The 16,040-nt window shown below is 48.1% G+C and overlaps 1 protein-coding gene across 3 annotated transcripts in view; it reads right to left on the minus strand.

Annotated features, from left to right (window-relative positions):
• The window catches only part of LOC125452346 (sushi domain-containing protein 4), a 218,145-nt gene that overhangs the window by 38,296 nt on the left and 163,809 nt on the right, over positions 1-16,040 (minus strand). The gene's annotated exons all lie outside the window — the stretch shown is intronic.

Below are 16,040 nucleotides of genomic sequence, written 5' to 3' on the forward strand. Positions count from 1 at the left end.
AATCGGTCCAATAAGGTTGAATAAAACAGGAAGAGAAATGAACATTTGCACTAGTTTGGGATTGTGAAAGAAGGTTTGTGGTTGTGGAAGCTACAGGGCAGAGCTTGAATTGCTCTCTGGTTGTCCATGCATTATCAACTTTTTGAAAGTTTGGAGAACAGAATCTCTGTCATAAGAATTAAACCAATATTCCCTGGAGCCTATTAGAAGCTGTAAGCATGCACTGGTGTCATCAGAAAACAGGCAAGATACAGTCGCGGGATAATGGGAACTGCAGACGCTGGAGAATCCAAGATAACAAAGTGTGAAGCTGGATGAACACAGCAGGCCAAGCAGCATCTCAGGAGCACAAAAGCTGACGTTTCGGGCCTAGACCCTTCACCGAAACATCAGCTTTTGTGCTCCTAAGATGCTGCTTGGCTTGCTGTGATCATCCAGCTTCACACTTTATTATCTAAGATACAATCGCGTGTGCCTGTGATATTACAGATCACAGGGACTGCTTAAGTGAACTGGCCAGTCACATATCAATTATCCTTCTTTTGATCTATCCCTGAACTCTATGAGTCTGTCTGCTTTTATGAGAGTGGGGGCTAGATTATACGCTGCTTGGCCTGCTGTGTTCATCCAGCTCCACACTTTGTTATCACGGATTCTCCAGCATCTGCAGTTCCCACTATCTCTAGATTCAAAGATCATTGGGTTTAAATCATAAATATTGATTAGATTACCGTATCATTTAATTTTGCTCGACTACAGCTTCTGTATTAGTAATAAATTGTTAATTTACTTCTTAAGCTTTAAACTTTTTGTCTGATATCAGATATTCACAGAATCTGGTTAGGAGCAATTAGCAACAATTTTGAGGGTCATTAATTATTTTAATTTCACTGCACTCTGAATAGAGGGACAGTGCGGCTGATTTGATTTGGTCTGTCTCCATGTCGTTGCAGGATTGAGATGGAGAGAATTGTTTTGCTGGGAGTGAATCTTTGGGATTCACTAACAGAGAGGGCTGTGAAAGTTAAGACTTTGAGTATATTTAAGGTAGAGATTGCTAGTCTTTTTGTGTGTGTGTGTGTGTGTGTGTGTGTATGTGTGTGTGTGTGTGTGTGTGTGTGTGTGTCTGTGTCTGTGTGTCTGTGTGTGTCCGTGTCTGTGTGTGTGTGCATGTGTGTCTGTCTGAGTTCTTGTGTGTCTCATAGTGTGTGTATGTTTGTCTGTGTGTACATGTGCGTGTGTGTCTGAGTGCCTGTGTGTGTGTGCGTGTCTGTGTGCGTGCCTGTGCCTCTGTGTGTGTGTGTGTGTGTGTGTGTCTGTCTGTGCCTGTGTGTGTGTCTGTGCTTTTGTGTATGTGTATATCTGTCTGTCTGTGCCTGTGTGTGTATCTGTCTCTCCGTGACTGTGTGTATATGTGTATGCGTGTCTGCGTGCCTGTGTACTTCAGCCTGTGTGTGCGTGTGTGTGTGTGTGTATGTGTGTGTCTGTGTGTGTGTGTGAGAGAGAGAAAGTGTGTGTGTGTGTCTGTGCATGTGTGTTTGTGTGTCTGTGTGTGTGAGTGTGTGTGTGTGTGTGCCTGTCTGTGTATGAGTGTGTGTGTGTGTGTCTGTGCATGTGTGTTTGTGTGCCTGTGTGTGTGTGTGTGAGTGTGTGTGTGTCTGTGTGAGTGTGTGTGTGTGTGTGAGTGTGTGTGTGTGTCTGTGTGTGTGTGTGTGTGTGTGTGTGTGTGTGTGTGTGTGTGTGTGTGTGTACCTGATGATATTTAGAGTGCTCAGAATTTATGTCTCTACGTTACTATCTGCAGATGTTAAACAACTGTCGAACTTCATTGAATAAGTTTTGCTTTAATAATAAACGAATAACTGTATTTATCAAGAACCTCGGTTAGTGGCATAGCCACCCCCAACAAGGATCAGACAGAGCCCCCCCCCGCCCCCGCATACTGAGCCCCTCACAGACGGTTAGAATTCCAGCACGTGTATTTACCTTTACTCCACGGGGTGGGAAGCTTGGCTGGCAGGGAGCATTTATTGCCCATCCCTAGCAGTTAAGAGACAGCCAAGTTGCTGTGGGTCTGGAGTTACATTAGACCAGACCAGGTAAGGGTGGCAATTTCCTTCCCTAAAGGGCATTAGTGAACCAGGTGGGTTTTCCCCCAACAATGGTCATTATTAGATTCGTAATTCCAAATATTTATTGAATTCAAATTCCACCACCTGCCGTGGCAGGATTTGAACCCAGGCCCCCAGATTGCTATCTGGATTACCAGCCCAGCAATAATACCACTAGGCCATCGCCTCCCTATACCAACAGTGTAACTAAGACTTCTTCCTTTCAGTGTCACCATGACCTGGCTAATATCTCTCACTTTGGAGAGGTCACGCCTGGAATGCTGATGTCCTGGCTTCCATTTTGAAGGAAGGACATTCTCACTCTGAAGGCGGTACACTGAGGGGTCACTCGATTGGTCACTGGGATGAGACATTTCTTTCCTGTAGCCTGGCATCGAAAACGCAGGCACCATCACGCAGTAAGGGGCCAAACTTTTAGGAGTGAGACAGCGTGAACCGCCTTCACCAAAAGACATTCTGAATCTTTATGGTACTCTTCCTCGGGAGTTTGTGGATGCTCGGTAGTTAACTGTTTTGAAGGCTGTGTGACTGTATTCCCCCTTTCACCAATGGGATTTAAAGACTGAGCAAGAAACATGACAAACCAGGAGGAATTAAAGTTGAATCCGAAGTAGAAGCAGATATAAAGAAAGGTAAGAATGGGTGATTTAAAAAAGGGAGCTAACACATTGATAATAAAATGTGAGGCTGGATGAACACAGCAGGCCAAGCAGCATCTCAGGAGCACAAAAGCTGACGTTTCGGGCCTGGACCCTTCATCAGAGAGGGGGATGGGGGGAGGGAACTGGAATAAATAGGGAGAGAGGGGGAGGCGGACCGAAGATGGAGAGTAAAGAAGATAGGTGGAGAGGGTGTAGGTGGGGAGGTAGGGAGGGGATAGGTCAGTCTAGGGAAGACGGACAGGTCAAGGAGGTGGGATGAGGTTAGTAGGTAGCTGGGGGTGCGGCTTGGGGTGGGAGGAAGGGATGGGTGAGAGGAAGAACCGGTTAGGGAGGCAGAGACAGGTTGGACTGGTTTTGGGATGCAGTGGGTGGGGGGGAAGAGCTGGGCTGGTTGTGTGGTGCAGTGGGGGGAGGGGATGCACTGGGCTGGTTTAGGGATGCAGTAGGGGAAGGGGAGATTTTGAAACTGGTGAAGTCCACATTGATACCATATGGCTGCAGGGTTCCCAGGCGGAATATGAGTTGCTGTTCCTGCAACCTTCGGGTGGCATCATTGTGGCAGTGCAGGAGGCCCATGATGGACATGTCATCAAGAGAATGGGAGGGGGAGTGGAAATGGTTTGCGACTGGGAGGTGCAGTTGTTTGTTGCGAACTGAGCGGAGGTGTTCTGCAAAGCGGTCCCCAAGCCTCCGCTTGGTTTCCCCAATGTAGAGGAAGCCGCACCGGGTACAGTGGATGCAGTATACCACATTGGCAGATGTGCAGGTGAACTTCTGCTTAATGTGGAATGTCATCTTGGGGCCTGGGATGGGGGTGAGGGAGGAGGTGTGGGGACAAGTGTAGCATTAGTGTAGCTAACACATTGAATGAGTTTTGATTGTTCTTTGAGAGAGAGAGAGAGAGAGGGAGGGAGGGAGATGCAGAGAGAGGAGGGAGAGAGGTTGGGGGAGGAAGGGGAGAGAGAGAGAAGGAGAAAGAGAGAGAGGGAAGGGAGAGATGGAGCGAGAAGAGGAAAGACGGAGAGGGGAGAGAGAGGGGGGAGGGAGGGAGGGATAGAGAGGAGGGAAAAGAGAGCGAGCGTGAGTGGAGGAGGAGGAGAGAGATTTTCTCACCAGCCTGTTCAGAGAAATTACTACATATATTCTGGAGCAGGCAGATCTTGAACCTGGGTCTCCTAAAGAGCCCTACTTTGATTCAGTGCAATACATGTCAGTGAATGGTAGCTGTCAGCAGGTTAACAGTGGACTGGCACAGATTGTATAGAAGGGGGGAAGGAGGGTCGGACGGAAGGAGAAGGTGACGGAGCAGTGACGGTTTCACTTGACTAACCATCCTGGTTAATGCTCTGTGAAGATGAACAGGAGGCTGGAAGAACACAGCAGGCCAGGCAATAGCGAGAGCCAATGCTTCAGGTGTTACTCTTCTTCGGGTCTGGATGTGGGGAGCTGCAGGTAAAGAGAGTGGGAGAGGGATGGAAGTGAAATGGTGGTGACAGGTGGACACTGGTGGTAGGAATGAGCTGGTTGGTCGATGGGAGGGATGAATCCATTTGGTGGCTGGAAGGGAGTGTCAGAAGGTGAAATGGATGGGAGGAGGTCGGGCTGGAGGGGGAGTCGGGGGATGGGCGGGAATGTTATTTGAAATTGGAGAACTCAATGTTGAGTCCTCTGGGCTGTAGGGTGCCCAGGCAGAAGATAAGTTGCTGTTCCTCAAATTTGTGTTCGGAGTCACTGTGACACTAGAGGAGGCCAAGGACGGACATGTTTGGGGGGGGATGGGGCGGGGAGTTGAAATGGACAGTGACTGGGAGGTTAGGTTGGCCGTTAAGCTCAGCGAAATGGTCACCTAGTCTACGTTTGGTTTCACTGGTGTAGAGAAGACCACATTGGGAGCACCGGATGCAATAGACTAGGTGGAGGAGATGCAGGTGAAGCTCTGTCTCACCTGTTTTGGGCCTTGAATGGAGGTGAGGGAGATGGTGACTGGGCAGGCGTTGTATCTTTTACAGTTACAGGGGAAGGGACTGTGTGGGTTGGAGTGGTGGGGTGGGGAGTGAACTAAGTAGTGGCGAAGGGAATGGTCCTTGTGGAAGGCAGAGAGGGGTGGGGAGGGGAAAATCTTCCGGGTGGTGGGGTCTAATTGGAGTTGGTGGAAGTGTTTGAAGATGATACGTTGGATGTGGAGGCTGGTGGGTGGAAATTGAGGACAAGGGGGTCCCTATCTTTATTATGTTTGGAGGGGGAGTGGTGGTTATGAGCTGTGGAGTGGGGAATGGAGAAGGTGCGGTGGAGGGCTGTCTGAACGACAGAGGTGGGGAAACAACATTGTGTGAAAAAGGCGGACATCTGGGACGCTTGAAAGTGAAACGTCTCCTTGTCAGAGCAGATGCTAGGGAGACAGAGGAATTGGGAAAATGGGATGGAGCTTTTGCAGGATACAGGGTGGGAGGAGGTGTAGCCCAGGTAACTACAGGAGTCTGTGGGTTTATAGTACGTGTCAATCCATAATCTATGCGGGTTCAAATCCTACCAGGGCAGATGGTGAGATGTGAATTTAATAAAACGCCAGCCAAACTGCAGCCATACAGACACTGCTGATTGTTGTAAGAAACGAATTGATTGCATTAATGTCCTGATTCGGCCTACATGTGACTCCAGACCCTCAGCAATGTGATTCGCACTTAACTGCCCTCTGGGCAATTAGGGATGGGCAATAAATGCTGGCCCCAGTTAGTGACACCCTCACACTGTGAGCAAAGAAAAGGAATTTGTAACTGATAAATGGTTTAAAAAAAAACAGGCCTGAAGTGAGAGATTCCTGAGTGATTTATATCATGGCAATAGCTTTGACAATATAGTCTGGTGTTTATTCTTATCCACAGAGATTTTAATTGCCCTCACCTCCCCCAGCATGCTCAGGAATATTGTCCCTGTGCTAAGCCCCTAACCCTGTTACCCTATTGTTTATAGTTCAAGCTCCTGACTCAAACAACCAACCTGGGGCATTAGCTAAAACAAGTTCTGAAAAATTAAAACGGAAGTAAAGATGTCAAGTGAAGGATTAAAATGAGGCCCCTCTACATGACTACTGACTGTATGTCTCTTCTCTCCCTCTAAGTACATACTGTAATTTCCTGCATGGCGTTGATGTAATGTTCAAGGATGTGAATAGCCTGCTTCCTGTGTTCTTGTTTCTTCCACATTTCCAATATTAACTCACTTAATTTGACAGAACCCTCTTGCCAATCACACGTCATTGCAACATGAACCTTCATCGATACTCTCAGCTGAAATGGTTTCCCTGACTCCTCGGCCTCTGAGTCTCTGAAATCTCTCTTCTGTATTTCTGGCTGCTTCAAGGTACAGAGGAGAAATTAATGTCTTCTGGTATTTACACAGAAAATGCTGGTGAAACCGTTCTGAGAGAGTCTGCAAACCAGATTCTGGGCAACGTAACTCTGATTTTCTCCATAATTCCCCGTGTTAGTGTCAGATTCCCAGCCTCTGCAGCATTTTGCCTTTATTCTGGCATTTCTTCTTCACACAGTCCTCTCGGTTAAGGCCCATCAATATATCTTTCTATTCTTTTCCCTCTAATGTATTCACCTAGTTATCCCTTGAATGTGTGAGTGATAATGGGAACTGCAGATGCTGGAGAATCCAAGATAATCAAATGTGAGGCTGGATGAACACAGCAGGCCCAGCAGCATCTCAGGAGCACAAAAGCTGACGTTTCGGGCCTAGACCCTTCATCACAGAGGGGGATGGGGTGAGAGTTCTGGAATAAATAGGAAGAGAGGGGGAGGCGGACCGAAGATGGAGAGAAAAGAAGATAGGTGGAGCGGAGAGTATAGGTGGGGAGGTAGGGAGGGGATAGGTCAGTCCAGGGAAGACGGACAGGTCAAGGAGGTGGGATGAGGTTAGTAGGTAGGAGATGGAGGTGCGGCTTGGGGTGGGAGGAAGGGATGGGTGAGAGGAAGAACAGGTTAGGGAGGCAGAAACAGGCTGGGCTGGTTTTGGGATGCAGTGGGTGGAGGGGAAGAGCTGGGCTGGTTGTGTGGTGCAGTGGGGGGAGGGGACGAACTGGGCTGGTTTTGGGATGCGGTGGGGGAAGGGGAGATTTTGAAACTGGTGAAGTCCACATTGATACCATTAGGCTGCAGGGTTCCCAGGCGGAATATGAGTTGCTGTTCCTGCAACCTTCGGGTGGCATCATTGTGGCACTGCAGGAGGCCCATGACGGACATGTCATCTAAAGAATGGGAGGGGGAGTGGAAATGGTTTGCGACTGGGAGGTGCAGTTGTTTATTGTGAACCAAGCAGAGGTGTTCTGCAAAGCAGTCCCCAAGCCTCCGCTTGGTTTCCCCAATGTAGAGGAAGCCACACCGGGTACAGTGGATGCAGTATACCACATTGGCAGATGTGCAGGTGAACCTCTGCTTAATGTGGAAAGTCATCTTGGGGCCTGGGATAGGGGTGAGGGAGGAGGTGTGGGGGCATTGTAGCATTTCCTGCGGTTGCAGGGGAAGGTGCCGGGTGTGGTGGGGTTGGAGGGCAGTGTAGAGCGAACAAGGGAGTCACGGAGAGAGTGGTCTCTCCGGAAAGCAGACAAGGGTGGGGATGGAAAAATGTCTTGGGTGGTGGGGTCAGATTGTAGATGGCGGAAGTGTGGGAGGATGATGCGTTGTATCCGGAGGTTGGTGGGGTGGTGTGTGAGAACGAGGGGGATCCTCTTTGGGCGGTTGTGGCGGGGGCGGGGTGTGAGGGATGTGTTGCGGGAAATGTGGGAGACGCGGTCAAGGGCGTTCTCGACCACTGTGGGGGGAAAGTTGCGGTCCTTAAAGAACTTGGACATCTGGGATGTGCGGGAGTGGAATGCCTCATCGTGGGAGCAGATGCAGCAGAGGCGGAGGAATTGGCTATAGGGGATGGAATTTTTGCAGGAGGGTGGGTGGGAGGAGGAGTATTCTAGGTAGCTGTGGGAGTCGGTGGGCTTGAAATGGACATGAGTTACAAGCTGGTTGCCTGAGGTGGAGACTGAGAGGTCCAGGAAGGTGAGGGATGTGCTGGAGATGGCCCAGGTGAACATCCCTTGAATGTATCCATTTCACTCAATCTGACCAGCGATTCTAACTGGGTAAAAGGTGACTGCTATAACTGGGTTTGGATACAAAGAGCACAAACTCAGTTTGAGAGTACATGGCAGTCTGAGTTGGCTCATTGAAGGTCAATTTTATCCCTGCGTGGAATAAAAGCATATCCCATTGGGTCACATAATCTGTGTCTGCTCCTTAACTTTTGGCTAAATAGGACCGTGCACATAAACAGGACAGAGGAGCCAAATTTGGTCTCAATGCAGATTAAACAACTGTAAATATTCCCGGCCTCCCTCGTTAGGCAGGGCCAGGAGTCAGTCTCGGGTTTCTGATCCCAGGCTAAACGGGGCACAACCTAACACTGGCTTCTTAAAACTAAAGGCTCTTTTTAAAATTCATTAACAGGATGCGAGCGTTGCTGACCAGACAGCATTCATTACCCATTCCTAATTTCCCAGAGGGCAGTTAAGAGCTAACCACATTGCTGGGGGTTTGGAGTCACATATAGGCCGGACCGGGTAAGGATGGCAATTTCCTTCCCTAAAGGATATTAGTGAGCCAAATGGGTTTTTCTGACAATCAGCGATGGATTCATGGTCATCATTAAAGCCTCAATTCCAGATATTGTTTTAATTAAAATTCTACCATCTGCGGTGGCAGGATTCAGTTCAGGGTCCCCAGAATGTTACTTGGGCCTTTGGATTTATAGTTAGCGATAATACCAGTTGGCCGTGAGTCTCCCCCCTGGTATCTGTAAAGGAAGGATTAATTGTACCGCCGACTGTTAGCTCAGCGTTTGCTCTTTAGTAAGGGATGTACAAACTGATTTTGTCTCATTGCCAAAAGTGGAATCACTGAGGAATTTAGATCATCTGGTTCTCTAAACTGTGTACATCAACTTTATAAGTACGTGCCGCATCTGGGTCACACGCTCAGATACATAGAAATGAAGAAACGGTTTGCTGAGTTCTTTACAAACAACACAGACTTGTAAGGGCGTGAAAATAATGTGATAATTAAAATGTCGGGTTGGTTAAAGGAGGTAACAGCGTTGATAAAGAGAAATGCTTTCTTCTGGTGGCAAGTCTGGTAGACAAGAGCAGAGATAGGCTGCCCAGAGACAAAGGTCAGAGATCGAATTCTCTTACAAAGGCAAGTGAAAATCTGGTTGTGTCACCTACAAAAAGCTGCTGAAATTTCAACACGGAGTTTGATATATTTAATGGAAGGTGATGACCTGAAATGCACATTCTCTTTCTTCACAAAAATGTGCCCGACCTGCTGAGTTCATCCATGGAGTCATTGAGTCATACAGTATGGAGAGAGACCCTTCGGCCCAACTCATCCATGGCAACCAGGTTTCCTAAACTGAACTGGTCCCACTTGCCTGCGTTTGGCCCATATCCCTGTAAACCTTTCCTGTCCATGTACCTGTCCAAATGCCATTTAGATGTTGTAACTGTACTCACCTCCACCAATTCCTCTGGCAGCTCGTTCCATACACGCACCACCCTCCATGTGAAAAAGTTGCCCCTTAGGGTCCCTTCTAAACCTTTTCACTACTACCTTAAACCCATGGCCCTCTAGTTTTGAACTCCCCTACCCTGGGGAAAAGAACTTTACTATTCACCCTATGCACGCCCCTCATGTTTTTATAAACCTCCAGGTTTAGGTCACCCCCTCAGCATCTGACGCTCCAGGGAAATAAGTTCCAGCTTATCCAATCTCTCCTCATAACTTAGACCCTCCGGTCTCAGTAACATCTCTGTAAATCTTTTCTCCCCCTTCCCGGTTTAATGATATCTTTCCTATAATAAGGAGACCAGAACTGCACACAGTATTCCAAATATGATCTTACCAATTTCCTGCCCAGCCACGGCATGCACTCCTATACTCAATGTGCTGACCAGCGAAGGCAAGTGTGTTAAAGACCCTGTTCACCGCCCTGTCTCCCGGTGACGCCACTTTCCAGGAAGTGTGTAACTGCACCCCTCAGTCTCTCTGTTTGACAGCACTCCCCAAACCCTCACCAGTAACTGTGCAAGTCCTGCCCTGGTTTGTTTTACCAAAATGCAACACCTTGCATTAAACTCCATCTGCCACTCCTTGGCCCACTGTCTCTTTCACTGTCCACTATACCACAAACTTTGTTGTCAAATGTTAATTTACTAACCATGCCTCCTATGCTCATATTCTTTAACTTCCCATATCTAACCTACCCATCCCTGAACTCTACGGGCAATTTAGCATGGCCAATCCACCTGGCCTGTATATTTTCAGACTGTGGGAGGAAACCGGAGCACCCCGAGGAAACCCACGCAGACACGGGGAGAATGTGCAAACTCCACACAGACAGTCGCGCGAGGGTGGAATCGAACCCGGGTCCCTGGTGCTGTGAGGCTGCAGTGCTAACCACAGTGCCACCGTGCCATCTTTTGCAAACTCATTTTTTGTTTTCATTTCAGATCTGCAGCATCCGCAGTGCTTTTCCTTTAGACATTTATGTGTCAGGCAACATTACTAAAAGGTTATGTGTATGGAGATATTGCGGGATTTAATGTCAGGAAATGAGCGCAGCCCAAGTGGATCAAATGGAGGAATGAGAGATAATGGGAACTGCAGATGCTGGAGAATCCAAGATAATAAAATGTGAGGCTGGATGAACACAGCAGGCCAAGCAGCATCTCAGGAGCACAAAAGCTGACGTTTCGGGCCTAGACCCTTCATCAGAGAGGGGGATGGGGATTGGGAACTGGAATAAATAGGGAGAGAGGGGGAGGCGGACCGACTCTCCATCTTCGGTCCGCCTCCCCCTCTCTCCCTATTTATTCCAGTTCCCTCCCCCCATCCCCCTCTGTGATGAAGGGTCTAGGCCCGAAACATCAGCTTTTGTGCTCCTGAGATGCTGCTTGGCCTGCTGTGTTCATCCAGCCTCACATTTTATTATCTTCAAATGGAGGAATGTTTATTTAATAGCAATTCTTATGTCCTAGGGTTCAGATTAGCGATGAACAAGAACAATGTGCAATGTAAGAAACACATAGTCCTACAGATGCTAAACACAGAAGGATCACTAGGAACTCAGCAGGTCTGGGAGTCTCTGTGGAGAAACAGAAACAGAGTCAGATTTGGCTCTTCTTCAGGACTCAAACACTAACCCTGTTTTTCTCTCCAAATCCTAATTTAGAAGAAAGTTAACTTCAACTGGAATGAGGGAGATGTTGAAGAGTGGGAATGAGTGGGATGACAATGAGGAAGATGAATGGACTACAGTTTCGTCCCAATCATTATTAACCGTAGTTATGTGATGAGGAGTTTAAGTGAACTGAGAGTGAGCAATGTCAGATGATGTGGACATCACACAAGCAACACTCAGCTCTCGGGGACAAGGAGCTAAATACCAGGTCAATATTGGCAAGTGAAATTCAGTATGGCAACATCTTGTGGAACAATGCAAGATCCAAGTTCCTCATTGACATTGCACCATTTCTACAATAAGGGACGATTACAACATTCCCATCTGCCTGTGGTCAGCTTACAAAACCTGTGCTCAAGCAGAGCAGCCCTCTCAGGCAGGCTAGATTCTGGCACTGTGGGGATATACCCATTTCCAGAGCCATTTACTGGGCAGGGAGAAGGATCTGGAAATGTTGTCTATGTCCCATAATCCTGTTGTGATCAGCTCCTGGGAACAGCTTTGCTCTGTCTAAAGCTGTCATGATTTTAAACACTTCTATCATATTGCTTCTGAATCTTTGCTTAAAAGGAAAATAATCTTCAGTTCGTCTAATCTAACCTTTAAGCTAACTCCCCACCCTCGCCTGCCCTAAACCCAGCCTCATTCCTGGAACTGTTCAGGGAAATCTCCTCTAAACTGAAATAACTCATCAGAGCCCAGTGTCCCAAACCCAATTACCCTTTATTTACAAACATAACGCCTTTGAGAATAGCATGGCCTCACACTGAGCCAGACATTCAGAGGGGCCCTATTTCCCTGGCATTTCATTCTTCTATGTTAGCCAGAGGTCCCTAATTGGACCAGGCTAACAGCCCCAGTCAGGGAACTCATATTCTCTGAGGACCACTTGGCTGACCTCATTACAACGACATTCCCCCTCTCCAGGTCGGTCAGGTGTTCCCTAAACTGAACTAATTCAATACACTGTGTCCGAAGCAGAATTGTATGTTGGATTTCTGTCTCTCAAGCGTCTTGCCTAACATACACCTATCGATGTGTGCTGCGCATTTTTCAGTTTGAGAAAGAGAAAGGTGAGAACAGGGGGAAGTGGGAGGAAGAAGGGGAGGGGGATGGGAGGGGGAGGTGGGCAAATGAGGGGTAAGTGGGGAAAGGAGGGGAAGGTGAGGGAAAGAAGGGGGAGGTGAGGGAAAGAAGGGGGAGGTGAGGGAAAGAAGGGAGAGGGAGGGCAGGATGGGGTGGGGGGAAAGGTGAGGGAGCTGGGGAAAGAGGGTAAGGTGGAGGGAACGAAGAGCTAAGTGGAGGGAAAGAAAGGGGAGTGGGAAAGATGGGGGAGGTGGGAGTAAGGAGGGGAAGGTGGGGACAGGAAGGGGAGGTGGGTGTAAAGGAGGGAGAGGTGGGTGTAAAGGAGAGAGAGGTCGGAAAAAGAGGGGGAGGTTGGGGAACGGGGGGTAGGTGGGGGAACGGAGGGGAAGGTGGGGGAAAGGATGGGGAAGTGGGGGAAGGAGGGTTACGCAGGGGTGAAAGGAGGGTGTTTTGGGGGAAAGGAGCGGGAGGTGGTGGAAAGGATGGGTATGGGCGGATAGGAGGGGGAGGTGGGCGTAAAGGAGTGGGAGTTTTGGGGAAAGGAGGGGTAGGAGGGGAAATGACAGAGAGGTGGGGGCATGTTGGGGGAGATGGGGGAAAGGAGGGGGAGGTTATGTATAGGATGGGGAGGGCCAGATAGGAGGGGAAGGTGGGGAAAGAAGGGGGATGTGATGGAAAGTAGGGGGAGGTGGGGGAATGGAGGGGGAGGTGGGGAAAAGAGGGGAACGGGGGAAAGAAGGGCGATGATAGGGAAAGGAGGATAGGTGGGGAATGGAGAAGGAGGTGGGGTAAGGGGGGGAGGTGGGAGGAAGAGAGGGGGAGGTGGCGGGAAAGTGGGGGGAGGCGGGGAAAGGATAGGGGCAGGGATGGCGAGGGAATGTGAGGTGCGTTTGGGAAGCAAACAATGAAAAGTCCAAGGCCAGGGGGCAATGGCAAATTAAAGACTGAAGACAATGTGAGCCAAGAGTAAAGAATAATGTGTGCTAGTGGGAAAGATGAACAGATAAAAATTTACAGCACAGGATGACAGATGTGATGTGACAGCTGTAATGTACTGGGTAGAACAGATTAAAAGGGGAGCACGAGGCAAAAAAACATGGAGAGAATCCCTTTGAGTTCATATTATTTTCCAGGATGCTTCTGACAGAACTGCTTCCGGCAAACCAAAGCCTCTGTGCTTCCCTAAAAACACTGAAGCTGCCTCCCTTTCCCAAAAGCAAGAATGAGAGGAGGGTGTATTAACGAAAAAAAATGTGACAAAGCGAAAGTGCTGCCTGACACCCAGAATATGAGATGACGTGAAATACGAGATTCACAAAACACGTCCTGCAAGTTACTATCAATAACGCAACACACAATCCACTAATACTTATAAAGTCATTTAACAGCTAGACTTTGTACAGGGGGATTAGTTGCTACCCATTGGATAGTGTGAATGACATTGAGGTTTTGGAGGGATTTGGTCTGCCAGACTATATAGTTTTTCTCCCCGTATCTTACCGAACTCACTTGTTAACTACATTATCCCATTCCCTGTCTCAGTTGGATGTTAGCAATCTGAAACAAACACAGAAAGCAAACATAGAAAGATAGGGGCTCAGGCAGCATTAGTGGACAGAGAGAAACAGATTGCAGATGCTGAAGCAGTCCATGTTCAAACGTGGGCAATATGCAGGCTTGGGCTGACAAGTAACATTCACACCACACGCAAAACTAGACATTGACCATTATCAATAAGAGACAATCAAGCCACATTTAATGGTGTTACCATCACTGAATCTCCCACTATCAACATCCTGGGGGTTGCCATTGACCAGAAACTCGACTGGACTCACCACATAAACAGTATTGTTACGAGAGCAGGCCAGAAGCTGGGAATACCGCAGCAAGTAACTCACCTCCTGACTCCTCAAAGCCTGCCCACCATCTACAAGGCACAAGTCAGGAGTGTGATGGAATACTCCCCACTTGCCTGGATGGGTGCAGCCCCAACAACACTCAAGAAGCTCGACTCCATCCAGGACAAAGTAGACCAGTTGATTGGCTCAACATTCACAAGTGCCCACTCCCTCCAGAATCATTGTCTCAGAATCAATGGATGCTGTTTTAAGACCGAGATGAAAGGTATTTTTTCTCTATGCATCTTGTGAAACTTTGGAACTCCTTGCCACAGAGAGCTGTGGGTACAGAGTCCGTACGTATATTTAAGACTGAGACAGGTAGATTCTTGATCAGTAGAGGAAGCAAAGAATCATGAGGAAAAAGCAGCAAAGTGGATGTGAGGAATGTCAGATCAGCCATTCTCCTATTGAAAGACAGAGCAGGCTTGAGGGGGCATGTGGCTTACACCCATTCCTGTTTATTATGATCTTAAAGCCCAACTGACCGACACTCAGCAGCGCTCAACAAGATGCACTGCAGAAATTCACCAAAGATCCTCAGGCAGCACCTTCCAAACCCACAACCACTTCCATCTGGAAGGATGACAGCAGCAGATACATGGGAACACCATCCACTCCAAGCCACTCACCATCCTGACGTGGAAATACATCTCCGTTCCTTCACTGTTGTTGGGTCAAAATCCTGGAATTCACTCCCTAATGGCATTGTGGATCAACCCACAGCAGGAAGACTGCAGCAGTTCAAGAAGACAGCTCACTGCCACCTTCTCAAGGGGTAACTAGGGATGGGCAAGAAATGCTGGCCCAGAGACACCCATGTCCCGTGCATGAATAAATAAAAATACACTATTAAACTGACATGCCCCAACTTAGCACACACTGCACTGCTGCCCCAAATATACCTCGCCCAGAGCTCTTACCATCCCTGAGACTCCCTGGCTGCTTTCAACTGTTTGGTGTGCAAGTAGTCCTGTTCAGTGGCTTCACCAGGTTGACACCTCATTTTCAGGTCTGCCTGGTGCTGCTCCTGGCATGCCCTCCTGCACTGTCCGTTGAACCAGGGTTGATCCCTGGCTTGATGGTAGTGGTTCATAGAACATAGAACATAGAACAGTACAGCACAGAACAGGCCCTTCAGCCCACAATGTTGTGCCGACCATTGATTCTCATGTATGCACCGTCAAATTTCTGTGACCATATGCATGTCCAGCAGTCTCTTAAATAACCCCAATGACCTTGCTTCCACAACTGCTGCTGGCAATGCATTCCATGCTCTCACAACTCTCTGTGTAAAGAAAGTTCAGTGGGGGATATGTCGGGCATGAGGTTACAGATTGCACTGGAGTACAATTCGGCTGTTGATGGCCCACAGCGCCTCATAGATGCCCAGTCTTGAGTTGCTAGGTTTGCTTGTAGTCTGTCCCATTTAGCATGGTTAAAGTGCCACACAGCATGATGAAGGTTATTCTCAATGTGAAGCTGGGATGTCATCTCCAAAAGGACTGTGCGACGGTTACCCCTGACAATATCAGAAATAGTGACCACTGCACAGTCCTCCTCGGGACGACTGTGGTATCTCATTGAGAACCTGTCCTAATAAACATTAAGAATCAGCTGAACACCACATTAGCCCTGTCCTAACAAGCACTAACAGCTAAACACTACATCGTACCCCGCATAATGAATGATTTCCTTTTGCACACAGAAACTGAGTGAAACTGGAAATTATGGTTTCCAACTGGGACTGTAAAGCTGGAAAATCTGTGCTGTGGATTCCAGAAGTGATTTAAAGGAAGAATTCAAAATTCAGTTCCCATGGGTTTTTCATTTGTTTTTATTTTTTATTAATATAATAGAAATATATTACATTTAAAATATTAATGCGGACCTTGGAACTGCAGCAAAATATACTTAATATGTGCATCTGCGCGTGTGTGTGTGTGTGTGTCTGTGTGTGTGTGTGTGTA

Source organism: Stegostoma tigrinum, chromosome 4 (genome assembly GCF_030684315.1).
Source record: "Stegostoma tigrinum isolate sSteTig4 chromosome 4, sSteTig4.hap1, whole genome shotgun sequence".
Classification (NCBI taxonomy): Eukaryota; Metazoa; Chordata; class Chondrichthyes; order Orectolobiformes; family Stegostomatidae; genus Stegostoma; species Stegostoma tigrinum.